Source organism: Myodes glareolus, chromosome X, assembly GCF_982192425.1.
Source record: "Myodes glareolus chromosome X, mMyoGla1.1, whole genome shotgun sequence".
NCBI classification, from domain to species: Eukaryota; Metazoa; Chordata; class Mammalia; order Rodentia; family Cricetidae; genus Myodes; species Myodes glareolus.
Genome location: NC_142053.1, coordinates 115,609,961 through 115,631,974, shown reverse-complemented (window position 1 = coordinate 115,631,974; position 22,014 = coordinate 115,609,961). Strand labels below are relative to the sequence as shown.

Below are 22,014 nucleotides of genomic sequence, written 5' to 3'. Positions count from 1 at the left end.
GAAATCACCACACTGACATCCAAAGGGGTTGTACCAGCTTGCATTCCCACCAGCAATCAGAAGTGTTCCCTTTTCCCCACAACCTCTCCAGCATAAGTTGTCATCAGTGTTTTTGATCTTGGCCACTCTTACAGGTGTAAGATGGAATCTCAGAGTTGTTTTGATTTGCATTTCTCTGATGACTAAGGATGTTGAGCATTTCCTTAAGTGTCTTTCAGCCATTTTAGATTCCTCTGTTGAGAGTTCTCTGTTTAGGTCTGTACTCCATTTTTTTTTCATTGAGTTATTTGTTCTTTGGATGATCAATTTCTTGAGTTCTTTGTATATTTTGGAGATCAGAACTCTGTCTGACCCAGCATCTTTCCTTAGGCATCTGGAACCCTATTTCAAATAGAAGGAAGTAGAATGATGATCATAGTCACAGATCGGAAATGGAGCCCACAGTCAGGCCTAGGCCTTTGGGGTTCATCATGCCACTTAATTCCCGCCACCCTAGGTCTGACCCTGAGGAATCACAGTCTGCTTTTTCCTTCTTCCTCTCCCCTCCTCCATCCCCTCCCTTTTCCCTCATAAATATAGGGTAAATCATGAGTCGTGCTGTGGGGTCCAGCTTAGGGAATCTGCTTTGGCTCTTGCTGGCCTCATCCAGGCCCACTCTTCTCTTCAAACACCTTGGTAAGCACCGCATATACAGTTCTTCTCGGTGGGGCCATTTGTTATGTATTATATATGTAATACATATTATATGTAAGTTCCCTTTATTTCTGAAGTGGAATTAAGCAAAGGAGCTTTAGGAATCCCAAATTCTAAGCTGCCAAAGCACATGGATGTTGGCAGCTTCTGCTATGTGCCATTTTGGGCCAGTGTTGTTCCCACCCTCTGGGCGGGAGTGAATAGCTGTAGCTTCAGGAATTAGAAGAAAGGAAGACAGGCAGCAAGAAACTAGACGAGGCAACCTTGCCTCTTCTCCAGAGGTTTTATAGAGGAGCAACAAGTTCCAGGGTGGAACTTCTCAGAGGCTCATGAATGACTTTACCGCCTTTTTCATTCCTTTTCTGATAGGTGGTCTCTGTATCAAGGCCAGGATGACTCTGATTTGCACTATTAATATTTGAAAATGGGCAAATCTTTGCTCTAGGCAGGGTAGTCAGTTGTCAGTAGAACTCCTCTTCCCCCAGTTATGTTAATGAAAGATATAACCTTGGTATTGCATCAGATGGTGTTGTATAGGGCCTAGTACCACTGACTTAGAATTATAGTAGATAAAGGAAGGGAGGAAGAGACGTGCTGTGGTTGCAGGAACACTAGGTTGGGAATGCTGGCAGGACCCCAAAACTCTCCGCTCCTTTTTTTCACTTAACCAGCAGAGGTGCCACCAGAAAAAAGCATGCAAAAGTTTATGGAATTTACTACCCAGTTTCTCCATTTATATTTTTCCATGCTGCCTTTTTGTCTCACCAATGCTTGGTACACAGTTTTGTGGCCTAAACACCCTAAGTTGCCTCGGCCAGTGGTTATGATAATAGACTTTGGAGCTAAGGCTGCAGTAGGTTTAGGTTCTAATTCTGCCATTAGAGAGCAAGTTCCTTATTTCCATGACTCAGTGCTTTCACCTGTGACGTTGTGGTAACAATGGTATTCTCTTTGAAGGGTTGTCGTTTGTGCGGTTTGATTATTTATAGGCATTTAGTAGCGTTCTTCGTACATAATAAGCATTTAGTTTACGTGTTTTGCAAATAATGCATAAAGATTCTGGACAGAAAAGATCTGATAAACACAGTCATTCAACAACTGTTTATTGGGTGTTGAATAAGGCTCCACCCTTACCTTGCAGTTGTTCTGAATTTGGTCACGATCCCACAGCAACTTAAATAAGGCTCTGAGCCATTGTTTTGCATCCTGAAGGGGATTACAGAGTTTACTGTCTTTCTCTCTGGACGAGGAGCTGCTCTGGGAGCAATGCCCATGGAGGGGCTGTGCTCTCCCATACAGTGTCAACATCAAATGCTCCGCATCCCAGTGGACCTGACACATGGCTGTAGGGCCACATGCAGTGCTTCTTACTCATCAAAAGGCGAGTGCTAATTTACTCTGCATGGCTTCAACATCCCACACAACAATGACTCAACTCTGTTGCTCTTCAGTTATAAGTAAGATATATTGAACCCATTAGTCACTATTTCATGCCACTTGTGTGAGAAATTTGAGACATATTTTAAGTACATTCTTCAGAAATATTATTCTCTCTCTCTCTGACTTCCTACACCCCTCCTTCCTCCAAACACATATCCACTGAATACCATCTAGGCACCAGCTGCTCTTCTGGATGTTGGGTACACAGTAATGAACATGGTAATGGGGCTTTCATTCCAGATAAGATAGTAAAGACAGACTATAAACAGAAGTCAAGGGAAAGAGAATAGTTTACCAATGGGATAGGCCCTGGAGAAAAGCCGTGCAGAGACTGATGTGAGACAGAGTAACTGGACAGAGTAACTGGGATGGAAATAGTTAAAGAACCTTCCCATAGGCAGGGGGCTGTTTTGACTTCAGAGGAAAAGTCCGAGGAAGATGTGGCAGCCTTGGCGAGGGCTTTGCAAGCTGAATATACAATCTGTGGACAAGCCCCAATGCAGGAAACAGCCTGATGTCTCTGAAGGAAAGATGTATTCTGAGCAAAGGAAGAAAGTCACCGGGAATGAGGCTGGAAAGAGTTCAAGCGGGTTCAGATCAGGCAAGGCTCTGTAGGGCTGCACGTTCCTCATTAAGTACAATGAGATGCCATCAGAGAACTTTATGCAGATGAAGAAACTATCTGATTTATGGGTTTTTTAAAACATTTTTAAAAATTTATTTTTCATCTGTATGTATGTTTGGCTGTGTAAATTTATGGGATGTGTGTGTGTGAGTGTGTGTGTCCAAAGAGGACAGGAAGCATCAGATCTGCCACAGCTTGAGTTAAAGGCAGTTGTAAACCACCTGACATGGGTGCTGGGAACCAAACTCAGGTCTTCTGCAAGCTTGTAGCAAGTGCTCTTAAGTTCTGAGCCATCTCTTCAAACTCCTGATTTATGTTTTAGAAGAAAGAAGTGAGTAAGTATGTGGAACACTGCTCAGCTAAGATAAGGGACAAGAGATTGGCTCAGTATATCTGGCCACATAGAGGTCAACCTGACCTTAGCAAGAACAATTGCAAAGTGGAAGTGGAGAGCAGCTCCTCTCTTTGCCTTTTGCTTTCAGAACAAAATAGCACTATCAAGCACCAGGCATTTGCATTTAATGAGGTTGATAAGTCAATACTATTTAATACTAATTTAGTCAGCTTTTAAGGAATGAATTTCTTTTCTTCCCCCCCCCCCCCAGGAAAAAGACATTACAACGGTCACAATGATAGTGGGGATGCCGTCCTTGGTATCAAAGATGACGTGACTATTTGCCATTTGGTAGCTTGTCAATGTGTCAGTCACACCTACATACACACTCACAAAGACACGCACACACATCCCCCCTCCACATGCACACCTCACATACACACTAGTCCTCCATACCAGCCATGGCCCATGTTCATTACAGAATAGCTGCCCAGTGCTAAAATCTGCCTTTGACTTAGGGCGACTATCATGCCCCTTATAAATGGGCTATACAAAATACTGAAGGGTTATCTCAGTCTCCTCAGAGATGAGGTCTGATAGTTGTCCTCTGTGTGGCCTTTTATTTCCAATGTCCACCCAGCCTCATAACCTTGTGTGAATTTTTAAGTCCAAGAACGGTAGAAAATTCCTAAGAATAAATCTTAAGGGGCATTTGAAGGCATATAGAAACTCATTTTTGGTGGAAAGTGACTTTAGAGAAAAACATGTTTAGCACAAGCTTAAATATTAGCCATGCTTTGTATGTGGTCTTCCACAACATTTTGGAACCCAGACATTTTTCCTGACTGATCATTCCCTTTGATTTTTTTTTTCCTTCCACTGCTTTGACTTCGTAACACAAGAATAATATTTTTCTGGATTAAACTTCTTGTAAGTAGTCTTACCCAGGGGATGTTTTAAAATTTAAAGATGATTCGATTTTCTCGTAAGCATCGAGCAGGCCATGCACAAACATCTAACAGGTTCTGTTGAGCTAGCTAGTTCTTTTAAAGGCATGACTTCAAATTTTCTTCTTTCTTCTCCTTCCTAAGTCAAAGTCCCATCACTTCTGTGATGCTACACATCCCGTGAAGAGACGCCTCCATCAATCTGCGTGCCGGACAGAGGTCTGGGTCGGAGAGTTTCACACTAATGCATTGTGCCTTCAAGGTGCACGCCAAGGTTGTCAACACCTCCACATTACATACCCATCTTCATCATGCTGACGAAATCTTCAAAAGATCACCACTTTCCTTCCTCACAGCTGGCAAAACTGAGTCATATTGACCATCCACAGGCACCTTCTTTCTGCAGTTAACACACCCTGGCAAACTGATAGCTGTCTTGAGGAAAATCAGGCATGAAGTCCTTCCCTGGCCTGTTAACTGGCAAGGGCCTTCTTATAAGCTTTCTTCTATTTCTCGTCCTGGGCCATTGAACTCTAGGTCTATGCTATGTTTTATTTTTTAATATTTTAAGTTCTGGCTATAACAAACAATGCTGCTATGAGCATTGTTAAGCAAATGTCTTTGTGGTATAAGTGTGTGTCCTTTGTGTATATGCCCAAGTACTGGTATCACTGGGTCTTGAGATAGGTTGATTCTCAGTTTTCTGAGAAACCATCACACTGGTTTCCAAAGTGACTGGCTCCACCAGCAGTGGAGGTGTGTTCCCCTTACTCCACATCTTCTCCTGCACAGGCTGTCCTCTGTGTTTTTGATCTTAGCCGTTCTTACAGGTGTGAGATGGTATCTCAGAGTCATTTTGATTTGCATTTACCTGATATCTAAGGATGTTGAGCAATATTCCTTTAATATCTTTTGGCCATTTGAGATTCTTCTGTTGTGAGTTCTCTGTTTAGATCTGTTCCCCATTTTTTAGTTGGATTATTTGATATTTTGATGTCTAGTTTCTTGAGTTCTTTACATATTTTGGAGATCAATCCTCTGATGTGGGGTTGGTGAAGCTCCTTTTCCCATTCTGTAAGCTGCCATTTTGTCTTATTTACAGTGTCCTTTGCCTTACAGAAGCTTCTCAGTTTCAGGAGTTCCCATTTATTAATTGTTGTTCTCAGTGTCTGTGCTACTGGTATTATTATACTCAGGAAGCGATTTCCTGTGCCAATATGTTCAAGGCTACTACTTTGCACTTTCTCTTCTATCAGGCTCAATGTAACTGCATTTATGTTGAGGTCTTTAATCCACTTGGACTTTGTGCATGGGGATAGATATGGATCTATTTACATTCTTCTACATGTTGACATCCATTTATACGAGCACCATTTGTTGAAGAGGATTTCTTTTTTTCATTTGTACAATTTTGGCTTCTTTGTCAAAAAATCAGGTGATCATGAGTGTATGGATTAATGCCAGGGTCTTCAAATTGATCCCATTGGTCCATGTGTCTGCTTTTATGGCAATACTAAGCTGTTTTTATTACTATAGCTCTATAGTAGAGTTTGAACTCAGGGAAGGTGATGCCTCCAGAAGTTCCTTTATTGTACAGGATTGTTTTAGCTATTCTGGGTTTTTTGTTTTTCCATATGAAGCTGAGTGTTGTTCTTTCAAGGTCTGTGAAGAACTACTCTAGACCGACAGCTGGGGAGCCTCCACGGGACCTAACTAGGCACTCTGCTTATGGGAGACAGTGTGTAGCTTGGTCTATCTGAGGGGCCCTGGTAGGACCAGGATCTATCCCTGGTGCATAGTTAGCTTGTTAGAGTCCATTCCCTATGGTGGGAAGCCATGCTCAGCCTTAATGAAGAGGGGAGGAGTCTGGTCCTGCCTCAACTTAATGGGCCAGACTTTGTTGATGCTCCATGGGAGGCCTTACCCTTTGGGAGGAATGGGGAGTGGGGTGGGGAAGAGGCATGAGGGGAGTGGTAGAAGGACAGATGAGAGGAAGAACTGGGGTTAGAATGTAAAATGAAATTTAAAAATATATATATATATAAAAAATAAAAAAATACTTTTATTTAGTCTTTGACATTTAATACAAATATATTATGTATTCTAATCAGACCGTTGCATTACCCTCTTCGGTTCCTTTCCTAATCCCTCCAGATCTCTTCTCCTCTACAAGTTCTCTCCTATTTTCATTACACTGAGTTCTTAGCTGAAAGCCTGCAAATCCCAAACCATAACGCCCTAAAGGGAGCAAAGCAACTGTGGACTTTGCCTGAAGTGCCCTTCTCCTGTCTAATGATGGAAGTGAGATTGTAAGACCATGGTCAGCCTAGAGTGCCAACTTTCCACTCCTAGAGCCAGTGGATCTCTCTGATCTCTCTTTAACAAGAAAGTCAGGTACTTAGGAGGAGAGCCAGCTATGGACTGCATTTTCTTGGTATGATTCCAACAAGCAGATTTTCTGGGTCAGTAGATATGAATGCTTTCAAATTGCCCTCCAGAAAGTTCTTAACCACCTTACTTCCTTATCAACATGCATATGTTACATTGTGTTCTTCATTCGCTTACTCATTTATCAATTCATTCACCTATTGATTCAGCACCCAGACTGTGTACCAGGCAATGGCTACCCAGAACCAAATGCACTAATCACTTCCTACCTAGGCTGCCCTTGGGTTTTCTTTTGGCCTCTCTTAAGAGCTCTTGGGACTGGATCTGGGTTGTTCAGAGACTGGCAAGCCAGGATAAGCTCTCCACTCAGGAGGTGGGGGTTGTGGGGTGGGCAGACCACAGAGAAAGAGTCCTCATCCCTGTCTGCTTCTGGGGGTCACCTGTGGACCTTTCTACAGCCTGATTTCTCGATTCCATTGTGGAAGATTCAGATTTCACTGATCTGGGCTATGACTCTGGCATCCTGATCCTTCAAAGCTCTCTTGTGTGATTACCATTACTCTCTCCAGACTCCCTTTCTAGGAACTCTGGCTTACTGAACACTCTCCATTGGGCCTCCATCTACTACCTTTGTTCTTGACTTGTCACTTTAGATTTGATTTGATGTTAACTCTTTCCTCATACACATCTTGCTCATGATGGACCATAAAAAAACCAGCCTATGCCAGGTTTATGTTTGAACAAATAACCATTGTCATGGAAAACTGTTGTTGAACAAAAAAAATCACTTCTTTTTCATCATATTTATTGCTTATTTATAGTTTCAAATATGTCTCATTTTATTTAGTCTTCCACAAAAAGGTCCTTTGACATCCTATCTTTTATTATAATAATACCCAACCCTATTGCGTGGTTACTATGTGCCAGGAATTATTAATAGTAAGTGGTTTGAATCTGTTGCTTCATCCCCATTGACAAACCTGGGGCATCCACATAGAACTATCATCAGTCCTTGTACCTGTGAGGAAACTGAGATATACAGAGGTTATAAGACTTGCTCATACTCACATAGCCAGCCTGGGTACCTCTGTCTCCTTTAATGACGTGCAGTCTCTGTTATACGAACCAGAAGGTTTTCTCTCTGTCGCGTGATGTCTTTACATTTAATTAGAACTACAGGGAATGAGTGAATATGCACCTGGGAGCTGTGAGGGCGCTCTCCCCCAATAGCTAATACCATGGCAGGGTGCTCAAGACAGAGTTTGGGGAGAAAATCATTGTGCTACTTAGAAGACAATCAGTTCTGACTCTCTTATATTGCACCCACTGAACTGGGGTATCTCGGTCTTGTAAAGAAGCAGCTTATCTAAGTAAAACCAGATGGTGATTACCTACCAAGGGATGCTGGACTCTTCTGCCATTCACAGTATCATACCTGCATACTTTTGGAATAGTCTTGGGGAAAAAAAAATGAGAGGCAAAGTAAAGCCTGGGCATGATTCAGAAACAGCTTGGATTGGTCTGTCTTTGAAAATGTGAAGGGCTTCTCATCTGCTCCTTCTCCTGGGAGAAATCAGCGGCTGCCGGAAGTCAGTAATTGTGATCTTGAGTCACAATTTCTTCAGTTGAATCAAAGCCTAGTATGGGGATGCAAGATGGATCCAGCACGTGGGTCCTGCTGCCATAGACAAATCAGCAAGGGGAGAGCCTGAATCTGCCTCTTAGAAGGAAGGAATTAGCCAGCCTGAGAAGAAAATAGACTTGAGAAGTGCATTTTGCCTCAAGGTTCAACGGGGAAAGGAGGTCGGATTTACCCAAATGTCTTTAGTCACGGTTCTCTCCCCTGTTTTTATCTCACACCCAGCTCAGAGTTTCAAAAGAGAGGGCAAAGGTGAACCTTTACACCCGTGCCCTTAATAGTTCCATTCACATCAGTAGAAATAAGAATTCTTTTCAGTTTCTAAACTGAAGGTGTGTTATTAAAATATATGCAAAATCATTATTCTACTTGTATATTACTCAACTATTTTCAGCTTATTAAGATGGATTTCTACTTCTGTCTTTGTGATCATAGCGCTCAACTCAAATTCCAAAAAATGTCACTAACATACCTTCGTTTTTTTCTCCTGAGAATAAATATCACTTATGATAAGAAAAGAAGCTGGAAATATTCACATGGATTTTGACATAGCCCTAAGGAGTTAGTCATTAAAGAATGTCTGAATCCTAATTAGCCTTCAAATAATCTTTTCTGTGGTAAAACACTTCTGCTTGGAAGAACACCATTTCAATATGCTGTTTGTCACCTCATTACCTGAAGGCTGCTTGGAGGCATTTTGTGGAATTCAAATCATTTGAGAGCACAAAGGGGCTGTATGAAGTCTCAGAAGATATGCAGAACTTTGATTCCTAACTCTAACCCTGTTGCTAACTAGCTACATGGCTCGAGACAAGCCATCTCCCCTGGACCTTTTGTTTCTTTGTCTGTGAAATGTATTGTTCTAATTTTTGAAAAATGGAAATCAGAAGACTGTATGTGACAACCTCTCCCTTTCTTTCCTACTATGTAAATTGCTGGTTTCTTTCTTTCACACACAACACACATGTGTGTGCATGCGTGTGCATACACACACAACACCCAAACATATTCATGTACTCACATTCATACTCATGACCTTGTATATCCCTCTCCTTAAGTTCTTGGAGTTGGAAATGGTATCGGACCATGGTGTCTCTTTTCCTTTTAGGTCTTTGTTCATAGAGGCCTTCCCCAATCAGTTATAAAACAACAAAAATGTGATTTGTAAATGGAACAATGTCATGAAACTTGTATTATAATTGTGTATATGAGACCTCCAAATTAAAAATGAATCTTAATCTGGATGAATGATGCTACTAATGACAACTAGAAAGTTTCTTAGAACCCAGGCATGATTCGAAGTTGAACATTTGACAGGAATTAGGAAATTCCTACTTCACTAGTAGATATCATTCTCCCCCCCCCCCCCGTTTTGTAGGCAAGAGAAACTGTAGCCCACAAGAGCTAAGTCATTTTCCTAAAGCCACACAGTTTTCTCCAGGTAGAACCAAGGTTTGTTTGCAGGCTCAACTTATAAGCTCACATCTGTGCCAAGAGATCACAAAGCTTCTTGTATGTTTGCTATTTGAGGGTTAAACACGGTGGATGCAAGTGGCTGTGCCTAGCCTTTTAATAGGGATATTGATTATTCTTCTCCATCATGTAAATTAAAAGGGAAGACTTTGCTTTAAGGAACCTCTGACCGTCTGCCTTTCTCCTGTACATCTTGAGAACCGTGCAGGAGGATCAGTGCCGTTGCTTTGATGTCCCTAACACAGGACCTTTAGGTGGAACCGAATCCATTGTCAAATTGACAACGTATTTTGTCCCTAGCTGACTTGCTGGTGACCTCCTCTCTCCCTTTCCCCCTCTTCTACCTCCCCCAAGTCCAGATTCAATATTAGCATTTCCTGGAAAGCAGTTTTGGCTCAGAACCTGCTATCTAGCCCACAATCGGAGGCTGGCTTTGCTTGTGGCCTCTGTTATTTTACTTTAAAGAATGCTTATATTTGGGGCCTGGTGTTGCTGCTTCTTTTGTCCTGTGGTAACAGGTCCCTGGCAGGTGTCATGGGAGGTGCCCTTTCCCCTTGCCACTAGAAACCTCGGCTCTGTATTGGGTCAGTAGTGAGCAAATCCCACAATGTGTGTACAGAGAACCCCAGGGACTTCTTTCTTTCTGGAATACTTCTGTAATATCTGAACTGTCTTTCTCCTTAAAACGGGTGATACACAACATGAAATAAAACGATTCATAAGTGGTCAGATGGTCTGTGCTGACAATTGACAAGCACCTGTGCCAATTGAAAGCATCAGACAGACAATAAAAAACATGCCCACTCCCACAGTAAAGCACATTAGGCCTGTTTCCAATTCATTCCCCCTCCTCTTTCTTTCCTGTAACAACCACTTTCTGATTTCTAATACCACAGTATATTTTGAATTGTTTTTCCCGTTTGTATCAGTGAAGCCCTGCAATATGCATGCTTTTGTATGTGGCTTTTGCTCAACACCGTCTTTTGAGCTGCAGCTGTATCATTTCAGGTAGCAGCAGTTCATTGCTCTAAATTGCCGAGCAGAACTCTATTGTACAAGCATAGCATAGCCTAATTATCCATTCATCTGTTGACAAACATGCAGGCTGTTCCCAGTGTGAGAACCTGTGAACAGAATTGCTGTCAATGTCTGTTATGAGTAGTTGTGTGATTGTGTATTCAGACTTGCAGGAAAAGGACATGAGCAGAATCACCAGGATAGAGGAGGCTAGCATCAAATTTCATTGGAAGCGGCCGGGCCTGCACCAGTAGTACACGAGTGTTTTAGGTCTTCGTATTTTCAATGATAAGATCACTCAGGTATGGGGGGGTGAGGGGGGAGGGAGGTAGAGAAGGGAGTGGGAGAGAGAGGGGTAAGTGTGTGTACTTACTCGTGTATACGGGTGCAGATGCACACCCTTGGCAAATGTGTGCAGAGTACAGGACAGGCATGTGAATCAGGGGACAGGCTGTTGGTGTTAGCTGTCACCACTCTGCCTTCTCCTGAGACATGGCCTCTTTAAAGCTACATTAGCCAGATTAGGTGGCCTATGAACTTCTAGAGATGTTTGTAGCTTTGCCTCCCTGCCCCTAAGGGCCCCTAAGGGCCTGCTAGGGTTACTGTGTTACTGTGTCTGGCTTTTACCCGGGTTTTGGAAATCCAAACGTAGGCCCTCAAGCTTGTGCAGCAACACTGTTACTCATTAACCCACTTTCCTGGGGCACTTGGTGTTTTGTTGTTGTTGTGTGTTTGTTTTGAGAATTTTCAAAAATGTCTATTGCTGCCTGCTCAGACACTGAAGGTCCTGTGGGAGGGAAACAGGGTGTTAAATTTTTATAGACATGAGTTTTTTTGTTCATGCTCTCTATCCCTAAAGTAGTCTTTCAGTGCTAAGAGGTAGCTTGGGGCTGCCGTAGGGCCAGCTGAAGACCAAAGTGTGTGTGTGGCGGGGGGGGGGGGGGCAAGATAGGGAAGAGGAAGGAGGCGGAGAAAAGTCAGGACAGAGAAGCACAGGAAGCACAGAGGCGCACCACAGTAGCCACAGTACAAGCCTCGAGGGAAAATGGTAACACACACACACACACACACACACACACACTAAGAATCTGACACATAAGTAGCTGGCAGGCACAGTCCAGTTCATAGAGTCATTCAGCGAGAACCGTAAGGATGTCATTTTTTATTATTGTCATTAATCATTACTATTACTATTATTTGTAATTATTTATAATAATTATTATTGTCATTAATCATTACTATTACTATTATTTGTAATTATTTATAATAATTATTAACTACTATTATTCTCATTATTATTATTTTGAAATAAGGTCTCATGTAGTACAGGCTGGCTTTGTACTTGCCATGGAGCTAATGACCTTGAAATCCTAATCCTTCTTTGCTGGGATTAAGATATCCATCACCATGCCCTGTTTTTGCAGTGCTGGGGACTGAACTTTGTGCATAGGGCTTTGTGCATAGTAAGCGGACACTCTACCAAGTGAACTGCATAAATCTCAAATATTGATGGGTATAAAGAGATGATTGGAATTTCAAAGGCTGTAGTCGGAGGCTGCTAGTTCATTTTTTGATGGCCATAACTTGAAATAATCATACAGAAATGATATTATTTGTAATACTGTTTGGCCAATAGCTTAAGTGTATTTTTAGCTAGCTCTTATATCCTAAACTAACTCATCTCTATTAACCTGTGTATCGCCAAGTGGCTGTGGCTTACCGGATAAAGTTCTGTCTGGCGTCAGGCAGGAATACATGGCTTCTTCCTGACTCCGGTTTCTTCCTCCCGGCATTCAGTTCAGTCTTCCCCGCCTAGCTCTAGTCTGCCCTCTCACAGGCCAACGCAGCTTCTTTATTCATTTATCAATAAAAACAACACATATACAGAAGGACTTCCCACACCAAATGGCAGCCTTAGGATGGCAGCTACTGTGTCCTCAATGTGAGAGCTGTGGCGGACAAGGCTAAGGGCTTCACTGAGTCAAAAACAGGACATGTCCTTCTGAAAAGACAGACATCTCAGCTTCTATGTCAAGTACCTAGAGATTCAGGGAGCTTATAGCTACTGAGAAATTTACCAATCCTGGTCAGGGAATCAGAAGGGCAAGAATGAGTCAAGGATCCCATCAATAAAGTAGGAATGGCCCCTGTATACTTCTTGAGATGATATTTAAAGCTGCAGAAGCTAATTTGATATACCCTTTGCACATGGAAGCCTGACTCGTATAGCAAATGTTCTGATCAGTTTGGTCATTCCAATGTGGCAAGAACTTCTTTTGTCCTTAGATGAACCAATATTTTTGGAAAGAAACCCAAAAAGAATGCAATAATGTTAAAAAACAAGGCGAAAGTTTGCTATTGATGACACTCCCCTGGGCAATGGTTGGGGAAAGACTCTTGAATGACTATTGTTGCCTAGACAAATCAATATGTTGGACAACAAGGGGAAAGGGCTCTTAGAGCACGGAGCTATAGATGGTGAGCTCACTCAAAGTAGATCCCACCAAGATCTTACTATAAATGGTCTCATGTGTGGAAAAAGGCAGCAGATCCAAATTTCCCGGTGCTACAGATCAGCAAACCAATGAAAGGTCCAAGGAGCAAAGGAAGTGCTGTCCTTGTAGTTTCCTCCAATAAGAAGTCAGGCGAGCTGGCTCACCAAGTATGTTTGCTTGCCTGTGTTATAACAGGGTCCCCCTGTTTTATCTTCTGCCACCCTCCGCTGACCGGCATAAACCTGACCACCTGAGGAGCTTCACGGCTCAGGAAACAAAACTGCTGACTGCCCTGCCTCTCCCTGCCTCTCCCTGCCTCTCCCTGCCTCTCCCTGCCTCTCCCTGCCTCTCCCTGCCTCTCCCTGCCTCTCCCTGCCTCTCCCTGCCTCTCCCTGCCTCTCCCTGCTCACTGGAGACAGCCCCCTTTGTCTCTGTAAAGGCTGATGAAACACACCATCAGTGCTGATGAAACACGTGTTCGGTGGCTCATTTATGCAGCAACCACACTAAGAATAGTAAAGAACCCACGGTAATACATCAGCTCCAATCAGGAAGGAGCAGCCAAGAGTGCTTGGTACTGCGCCAGCAAGGAAGTTAGTATGACGGAAGTCTGGGGTCTGGCTAAGGAAGCTAGTATGACGGAAGTCTGGGGTCTGGCTAAGGAAGTTAGTATGACGGAAGTCTGGGGTCTGGCTTGAGGCATTTGGGCTACTTTTGTAGCTCTGTCTTTCAGACAGTGGGTTTGCGAGGCTCTGAGCATAGAAGAAGTAACTCAGTAGATTTTCCCAGATGGTGAAGACAGCCTGTTTGCCCCCTACTTAGTTCGGTGAACAATTTGGAGTGGGTCCCCGGAAGTACTGTATAGAACTGGCAACTGTTACAATGAGTTGTAGCAACAAATTGAAAATATACTAAAGTTTAAACATAATGAACATTGGTTTCTCAGTCACACAAAGTCCCCAATGGAGGTTTCTGATGGATAGCCTACCTCTAAGACAAGAGAGCAGTATATAGACCCTCACATCTCGTGTTCAACTGTCTTCATTAGGTGGCTTCCCAAAGGCCCTTATGAAAAGGATTGAAGCATCACATTTGAAAGGAAGGTTTATATGAGCCAGGTATTGAAGTGGTTCCCACTACTTTTATTCCCAGTTGATTGACTAGCATTCAGACATGACCAGCACTAAGTGCAAGGTAGACGGGAAACTGTAGTCCAGGAATAAGGGGAGATAAATGACAGCGAGTCAGTCAACCCTAGATGAAATGTTCTTGGACGGGCTGGCAATGAGCTTCTGCTTGGGAAGCAGGCTAGTTCTGAGGCATAGTCAGCTTTCCATTACTGCCACATATATCGGAGACAATCATCTTATTAAAAAGATGGTTTATTTTGGCACTCAACTTTGGAAGCTTCAAGAGACAACATGGTTGATTGTTCCTGTTACTTTGTTGCCTATGGCTAAGTAGCACATTGGGGCATGGAGCTCACAGAGAGGCAAAATACATCCATCACAAAGTCTGTAAGTGAAGAAGAGGGAAAGAGGAGGTCCTGACATCCCATTATTCCCTTCAGTAACATATTTCCAATTGTCTTAAGAGCTTCTATAAAGCCTCACTTCTTAAAGTTTTCCCTGGGCCAAAGATTAAGCTTTTAACACTTGGACCTCTGAGGTACATGTATCCTAACTATGTTACATAGGACACAAGAATTGAGCTCTAAAACGGTAAGGGACAGCGGATTCAGGCTGTATTCTTTCGGGCACAGTAAACACTAGTGACAGTGATGGGAGAGAAGGGAACTAAGGCAGAGGTTGGCCAGGAAACAAAAGCTAGTCCTGTCCAAGGTTCAGAATTAGGCCAAGCAATTATGAGTTCTAAAGCGGGAGCCATTACCTCCTCTCCCTGCCCCCATGCAGGCTCCTAAGAATCTCTGCTCTGCTAACCTCCCACCTTCCTTCCCTGCAGTGAGTGTTGTTCATGCTCTGGAAAGCTTTGTCCCTCTCTCCCATCAAAACAACCATTTCCTGGGGATTCCCAGGGCTGGAAGGAGGTAGGAAACAATAATTCAACAAATCAAATCCCACCAAGGTGGTACCAATCTGCCGGGGTTGCTGAGAAACAGATGAGAAAATGAATGTAGAGTAGCTTGCAGGGTGCCGGCACCTGCTATGTCAGAGCTCTCAGTAAACAGTTTATCATTCTCTTCCCATGGATGTGGGAACAAGAGGCTGGAAAGAAGCAGGTATTGAGGAGCTAGCCAAGTCCTGGGAGCAAAATTGTTTCCTCCCGTCCTTCCCACCTAAAGGTCTCACTATTGAACTGAGGCCTTGTACTCATTGAAAATTGTATTGGTTGAGTTGGCGATCCTTTAGGGCACGAGGTTCATTGCTTAGGATGACTCTGAAAATCCCTGGAAGAGCTGGACATCTGTCTAATGTTCCAAGCATCTTTGTCTCTTTTCCAAGCAATTACTAGTCTTGGGCTCCAGCTGCCCCGCTAGCTGGGCCATGCTGGACACACCTGTCCTCTTATGCCCTTCCTCCAGTCCTGTATTTGTTGTAGAAAACCCTCCTCCATTCTCCTATTTCCTCTGCTGAAATGCTGAGTGAGTGGCAAGATTCAGTGCATATTACCTGTGCCATAAAGGTTACATGATGGGAAAACACTGTGAATGGAACAGATGAGAAAGAAGGAGTGGACATAGCTCTTGATTTGAGCATCACCCTTGTTTCATTCCTACTTGATCACACACAGTGTGTGTGTGTGTGTGTGTGTGTGTGTGCATGCGTGTGTGTGCATGTGTGTGTAAGTGATCACGTGCATTCAGAAGGAACTCTTTGCCTAAGTAGGAACTAATGCCTATACTCTCCATTGCCAGCTAACCAGATGTTCTAGAGCTGATCTTTTACCTTCCCCACCCAAACTCTGTTGTTTAATGCTACGTTAGCTTAAACCATGATTCTTGCTTTAAAATAAATACAATGAAATTTTTAGTGACTTGAAACAACTCAATATTCATAAGATTCGGCCAAGTGTATTGTTCTTAAGAGAGTTGCCCCCAGGCAGAGGGATGCTTCTGAGAAAACAGAATTCCAGAAAGAAATCACACTGTTTAAAAGATAAGCTCTCCTCACCCCATTCACGCATTGTCTGCATACTTTTCAGAGCAAGGTTGCCATCGTTATCATCATCCTGAGCATCAGGCAGTACGCACTAGGAGGTGAAGTGGTGTTTATTTAATTTTGGTCCCTGAGTTGGAACACAGAATTACTAGAGGAGAGACTGCCTATGTTATTTATCCCAGGGACATCTTGCATTTCAGTTGACACGAATAGTATTAGAAGGACTTTCTGAAGGGCTCCAGATACATTTCACCAAAGGAACATATCAACTAAACTGACCGTCTCTTCAAAAATTTGCTTTTGATAGCTAGTCCTCTCTGGCCTCTGTGGGAACCTTGCTTTTTTACAAAATCTGGAGTCACATTTCTCATGAGCTGATTCATTTGAGGCCTGGGCATTGTTATTAAGGCATGATGTCTTCTTCACATTAGGCAGAAAAGGTTCTGCCTATTGGGGAAACACATGACCCTGCATAGTGGCCTAAATTAGTGATGTTATGATCACATAATAATCACTGACATTTTTAGGGTATGGTTGGCGTAGGAGATAATGTTGGTATCCTGTCATGTCTCCTCACATTTACCTCTTACTAGAGGCTGCTTACTTCAAACACCTATGACTCTCCCTAAAGGTTTATTTTTTTAGGTTTGGTCTCTGGAGTACACTAGGCCTGGCCTGCATGCTGGTTAGTTCGAAGTGTCAATGAATGAACACATCTTCCACTTGCCCTTGACCAGTGATGGTTGGAATCCTAGCCCCTCCGTTGACGTAGCTCTGGAGAACGTGTTCTTCACTATTTCTTGCTGTTCCCTAGTGGAACTGAGCTCCGGTTGTTTAAGTTGGTAAGTTGCTTAATAAGTTTTCTTTTTTTTTTCCCTTTCCGGGCTCTCTGCTTCATTTCTTCTCTGGTCTTTTCTGCCCCTCCCCCCAGTACACTATTTTCCATCAATTCTTTGTCTTAAGATCTTTCTAGGTGGGAAATCCAAGATAACTTGCCAGCCGGGCTCACTCAAAACCAGCAGCTCTCCCTGCAATCTTTCTCACCATGCTCATCACCAGTGGCAATGACCATTGAGTTCCATTGTGGCAGTAGCCTTATATGTTATATATGAGATACAGTCCTGTACTTCCTTCATGGTAAGGCAGGAACCAGAATATCGGGAGGCAATCAGTCCAGTAACCCAGTCCCATGAAGAAAAGACAGTCTGGATATTGCCAACATCTCCACTCTGGAAAGCACAAAATTACCAATTTCCTTTTGGATGAGAAATAAATGTTTGCTTATTGAGTCTCTAAAGATATGACTAACTTTCTCACTTTCATAAGTTTCCTTAACTTTGAGTGTCTAAAAGTGGTGGCCATGCTACACTCAGGTACCCTTTAAAAACTGCCAGCTACCCAATCATTTCTTGTAAGGTCTTGTCTCTATGGAAAGATATCAAGATAGACGGAAGGTTCTTCCTGATTAGTGTCTTGAAGTTTCTCAATTAGAATGCCATTTCTTTTTCCATGGCTGTATCATTCCCGGTTACTTTTATTCTATCTGTCAGGGAAACATAATACTCACGCTTTAGCACTCATATACCTACCTAATCAAGACAGTCAAATATTGCACTGGAAATTAGTTTAGCAGCTTCTTTCTAGAAAATCAAATTTTGATGGGGGGAAAACTCAATTCTGACTGCCCAAGGTGAAGCAGGAAGTGCCAGATCTAAGAATAAATGCAAGTAAAGACCAGACACAGTGAGAAGGCCCACATATGTAGCTTTTCCTAGGACTGGGAACACAGAAAGTCAGGAGTGAGTGTGCTTGGTCATTTTAAAAGCAGAGAGAAGTCCTGCCAAAATGAGGACCATCTTTCTTATGCTCTTGTGGTACTTGTTCTTGTAAAGTGTACCCCAAAACTCCAGTCTCCCTTATGTCCCCTCCCAGCACACCCGGAAACAGCTAAGCTGCTGCAGTCTTTGCACCTTAACACTGCCCCCTTGTGGACAAATGAAGAACGTTCATTCTGTGTTTCATTCCCTCATGGCTCCCCTAGAGATGTTCTAACACTTAGGCCGAGCAAGCTCTTTCTTGCTTAGGCATACATACTTTGGGACGTTCTCTCCTTTTACTCTGGCCTAGTTGTCACAGGGTCCCTCTTTGCTTCCTGTTTCCCTCTTATCCCTTCTTCCTTTATCTTCCTGCTCTCCAGGAATCCCTTGTTTTTGAGTGAGAAGATGACCCTATTACCATTGGTGAGTGGGGAGAGAAAGCTACCTCGTGCAAAGAAGGAAAACTGAAGGATTCTAAGTGAAACTATGCATAGCTAAGTGGCAAGAACTTCAAAATCCTTGAAAGTGCTCATGAATCCACATATACAAGATATATAAAGTTTTGCTCTTGTTCTTTCTCCTCTAGTCTTCCTGTCAAATGAGAAATAGGGTTTTTCATATTTCTTACATCTTTTCCTACCATCTTGGATTTCTGATACTGTGATAGCACTGTTGTCTCTTTTCACGGGGAGTGTTTGATAGTCTAGTAAAACTGGAGTTGAGTGAGCGAGGGGATTTGCCTGGAAACCTCACTGTCTGGTACAATGCTCAGTTAGGACCTTCCCAGTTTCTAGCAGCCGATTTTCAAGTGGATCTTTGACGAAACGGGGTTACAAATGAGCAAACCTGCGCAGATGCCAGTGAACCTTTGATGGTGCTACTTGAGACGCTTGGGGAAAATGTGCACAGTGGGGTCCAATGAGGAAGAAAGACAAGGACGCCACGACAAGGTGACATCCAAGATGACGGCAGCTGCAACGATGATAGCAGTAACAATGAGAAGGACAACTAAGAAGACAGTGGCAGGTGCAGTGACAACTGTGGTGGAGATAAAGGTGGTGACGCTAGCAAGTGGTGATGGAGCCCAGGGGACAGCGCTGACGGTCTTGATAAGCATTCCATGTGCCAGGCGCTATAGCCAGGACTTTACTTAAGAGAGCTCTCTTCACATTACAACCATCCCACATGAGAGGCCTTTAGTTTTCAGTCTTCCGGAGAGGGAAACTGAGGCTTGGAACTAACTTCCCCAAGGCTTTCCAACCGGCAGTTAGTAAAAGTTGAAGTCTGAGCCTAGGCCTCAGTTCAAAGATTTTCTTCCTTATCATTCTCAGGAGGACACAGTGCCCAGAATGACCTGGCACCATTGCTACACCAGTGGTTGATGAGGGGCTCACAGGCCTTTAGAAAAGGGAAAACACTGAACCCAAGTTCTCTGTACTCTAGAATTCTACAACCCCTTCCTTCTAGTGACCCCTCAGAGGGTCTATTTCTGGCATAGTGGTTTCTGGAAAATGTCCTTCTAATGACATAAGATTATAAACAATCTTTTTTCCCAGAACAAAAATTTAACCTTTGTATCTCAATCTAATTAGAAGTATTTTCTCTTTCAGAAGGCAGGTTTTTCCCCCTCTTCATTCCAAATTTAAGAGGTTTCTTTGTTGCCAGAAAAAAAAAATCCCTCACACCATAGCTCTTCAAGATAATAGACCAGGCTTGAGCCCTTAAACGTGACTTGTGCTTTTGTGCCAACTGTCCTTCTAGCTCTGGCACCTGAGAATGTTTGGAGGCTGGGTGTCTGGTGGGAAGTTGTAGAGGCTCAGCTGAAGGCAGGGATTAGCAGCTGGTAGCTCACACAGTTCACTGTCTGTTTAAGTATGCCCTACCACCTCAACAGTTCCTCGTGATCGTATCTTGTGATGCTGGGGCATTCTTCTAACCTTCTGTGGAAACTCATCAAAATGTGAGGAGAACATGTCTTTCCTCCTAATGTCAGAATCGGCCCTCTATAGAAAATAAACACTGCCCTCTACCTAGAGTAAGTGTTTGTCCTTACATCACACACACACACACACCCACAGCTGTCTAGGAACTGGTATTCCCTTGTAGAAATGTATTCCTTTATCCCCCCATAGGAAATATGGGCCTGGAAAAAGCAATGAAGGAAGCAGACAACCTTGGGAAAGTGTGGATTTGGTTTCTGTCTTGAGAACTAAGTCAATAAAAAAGGTGATATCTCTTTAGAGAAAATAGAATAGGAAATGCAGGTCTAGACCACAGTGGGTCCCCGGATAATTTTTGAAAGGATGGATAAATTAATGAACACAAATCTGGTTCCCTACTCCTGCCTTATGCTAGGGCCTGCAATGATCTCAAAGGCTATTGTTAATCCTTAGGAGGCAGGCTAAAGACTGTTAGGACAGTAAATGAGAAAATAAATGGAGAGCCTTGTGGCATTGTTTACCAGAAAGAGAAAGGAGGTAGAATGACCCACCTAGCCAGGCTCCCAGATTTCTCTTAGACTCTTCTAGAGTCCAACAAAGACTTGGAATATCAGGCCTGAGAACTGGGGCTTCCCTCTCTTCAATTCTGCTTGGCTCACATGTTCCTCAGTGTCCTTTAGCATTTGAAACAAAGACAATGGGTCAGATAACGTGCATTGGTGGAAGAAACACAGTTTTGAGGCCCAGTGTTCACTGTGCTGTGTGAACTTGAACAAGCCACTTGACCTCTGGGTGTCAGCTTCCTGCTCTGTAAAACAGGAAGGATGGATTGGGCTAGTGACCAGTCTAAACTTCTTTAGACAGAAGAGCCCTAGAAATCTAACTGGGCTCTGCCTGGGAGATTTCTCTCTCTTGCTGAGTGGCAGCATTTCATTCTTATGCTCCCATAGGGAAAACTGTACCCATGTACACAGAGACACATAAACACCGTGTGTGTTCTTATGTTTTTGTATTAACATTGCTACAGAAATACAATGAGAATGAAAAGTATGAGATGATAAACTGAACATATATGACTTTTGAAGCACCCTGGGGCATGCATTTTTCTTTTTCTCCAGGACGATCTTCAAACTGTTGATGTCAATGGCCAGTTAATGACACTGGATCGGTGCTCTCCATAGTTTTTAAACCAGTTTAGGAGCAGGTCTAATAATTGTATTCACTTTCTGACAGAACTTTCCACAGTCAATGCCTGTCTTCACTAAGGTTGGTCTCAGTTGAAATCTGTCTGACCACCATCGCTTTAATAACATCAGTAGTGGTTGTGGTAACTCATTTCCAAAGTTACTTTGGATCATCACATTCCTTTTGGAGGACTGTGTGAGTCTCTGCACATAAAATAGAGCCAAATGTAAGGTGGGTGACTACTTTGTGTTATTTTTCATATTGTAACCAATTTAGGAATGCATTCAAGTAATAATTATGTTCAGAGCTTTGTTAAAATAAAAGAGCTTTGTGCGATGTTTAAAGCTCAGAAAATTCAATCACGGGAGTAAGTAATTGACAATTACTACACCCTGTGGGGAGAGAAAACCCATTTTTGAACCCAGTTGGAGTTGCTTCCTAGATAGTGCACCCTGGGTCCTAAATGGTGAAACCATATGTGTATACGGGATTAAAGGACAAAAATACGCTGGTCAGTAGTTAATGGCTAGTGATTTTTTTTATACAGAATTGGTTAATTTACTGAGGGTATTATGTAGGTCCTAGTCAAAAGTGGAAATAGAATAAGAATGGGAATTGAATGGAAGGGAGCAGGATTTTCTCAGAGGTCCCTAGCAAACCACCCTTGCAAGAGGGAGAAACTTCTCACCTCTTATGAGCTTAGGGTACATAAAGAGACAATGTGAGGGCCAGAGGGAGGTTGAGAGGGTTTGGGGTGCTAATGGTTTCTGTGTTTTCTGTGACTTAGAAAGGAAGATCAGTCACTATGAAAGCCAGATCACTAGCTATCCTGTGCTCTAGCTGTAGGTTGAGGACCAATCCTGATTGCACATTAGAATCCCTGTGCAATTATGTATTCCAGG

General features: G+C 43.0%; 1 protein-coding gene across 5 annotated transcripts in view; it reads left to right on the top strand.

The window, feature by feature from the left end:
- Rai2 (retinoic acid induced 2) overlaps nucleotides 1-22,014 on the top strand; it is a 64,707-nt gene that overhangs the window by 31,428 nt on the left and 11,265 nt on the right. For 2 of the 5 annotated variants that reach the window (XM_048440665.3, XM_048440663.3), the window contains exon 2: nucleotides 16,816-17,012. The exons of 2 other annotated variants lie outside the window; for them this stretch is intronic. The gene's annotated coding sequence lies outside the window, so the exon portion shown is untranslated. Of the gene's footprint in view, nucleotides 1-16,801; nucleotides 17,013-22,014 lie in introns of all 5 variants that reach the window. One more of the 5 variants, XM_085685058.2, reaches the window with a different exon arrangement.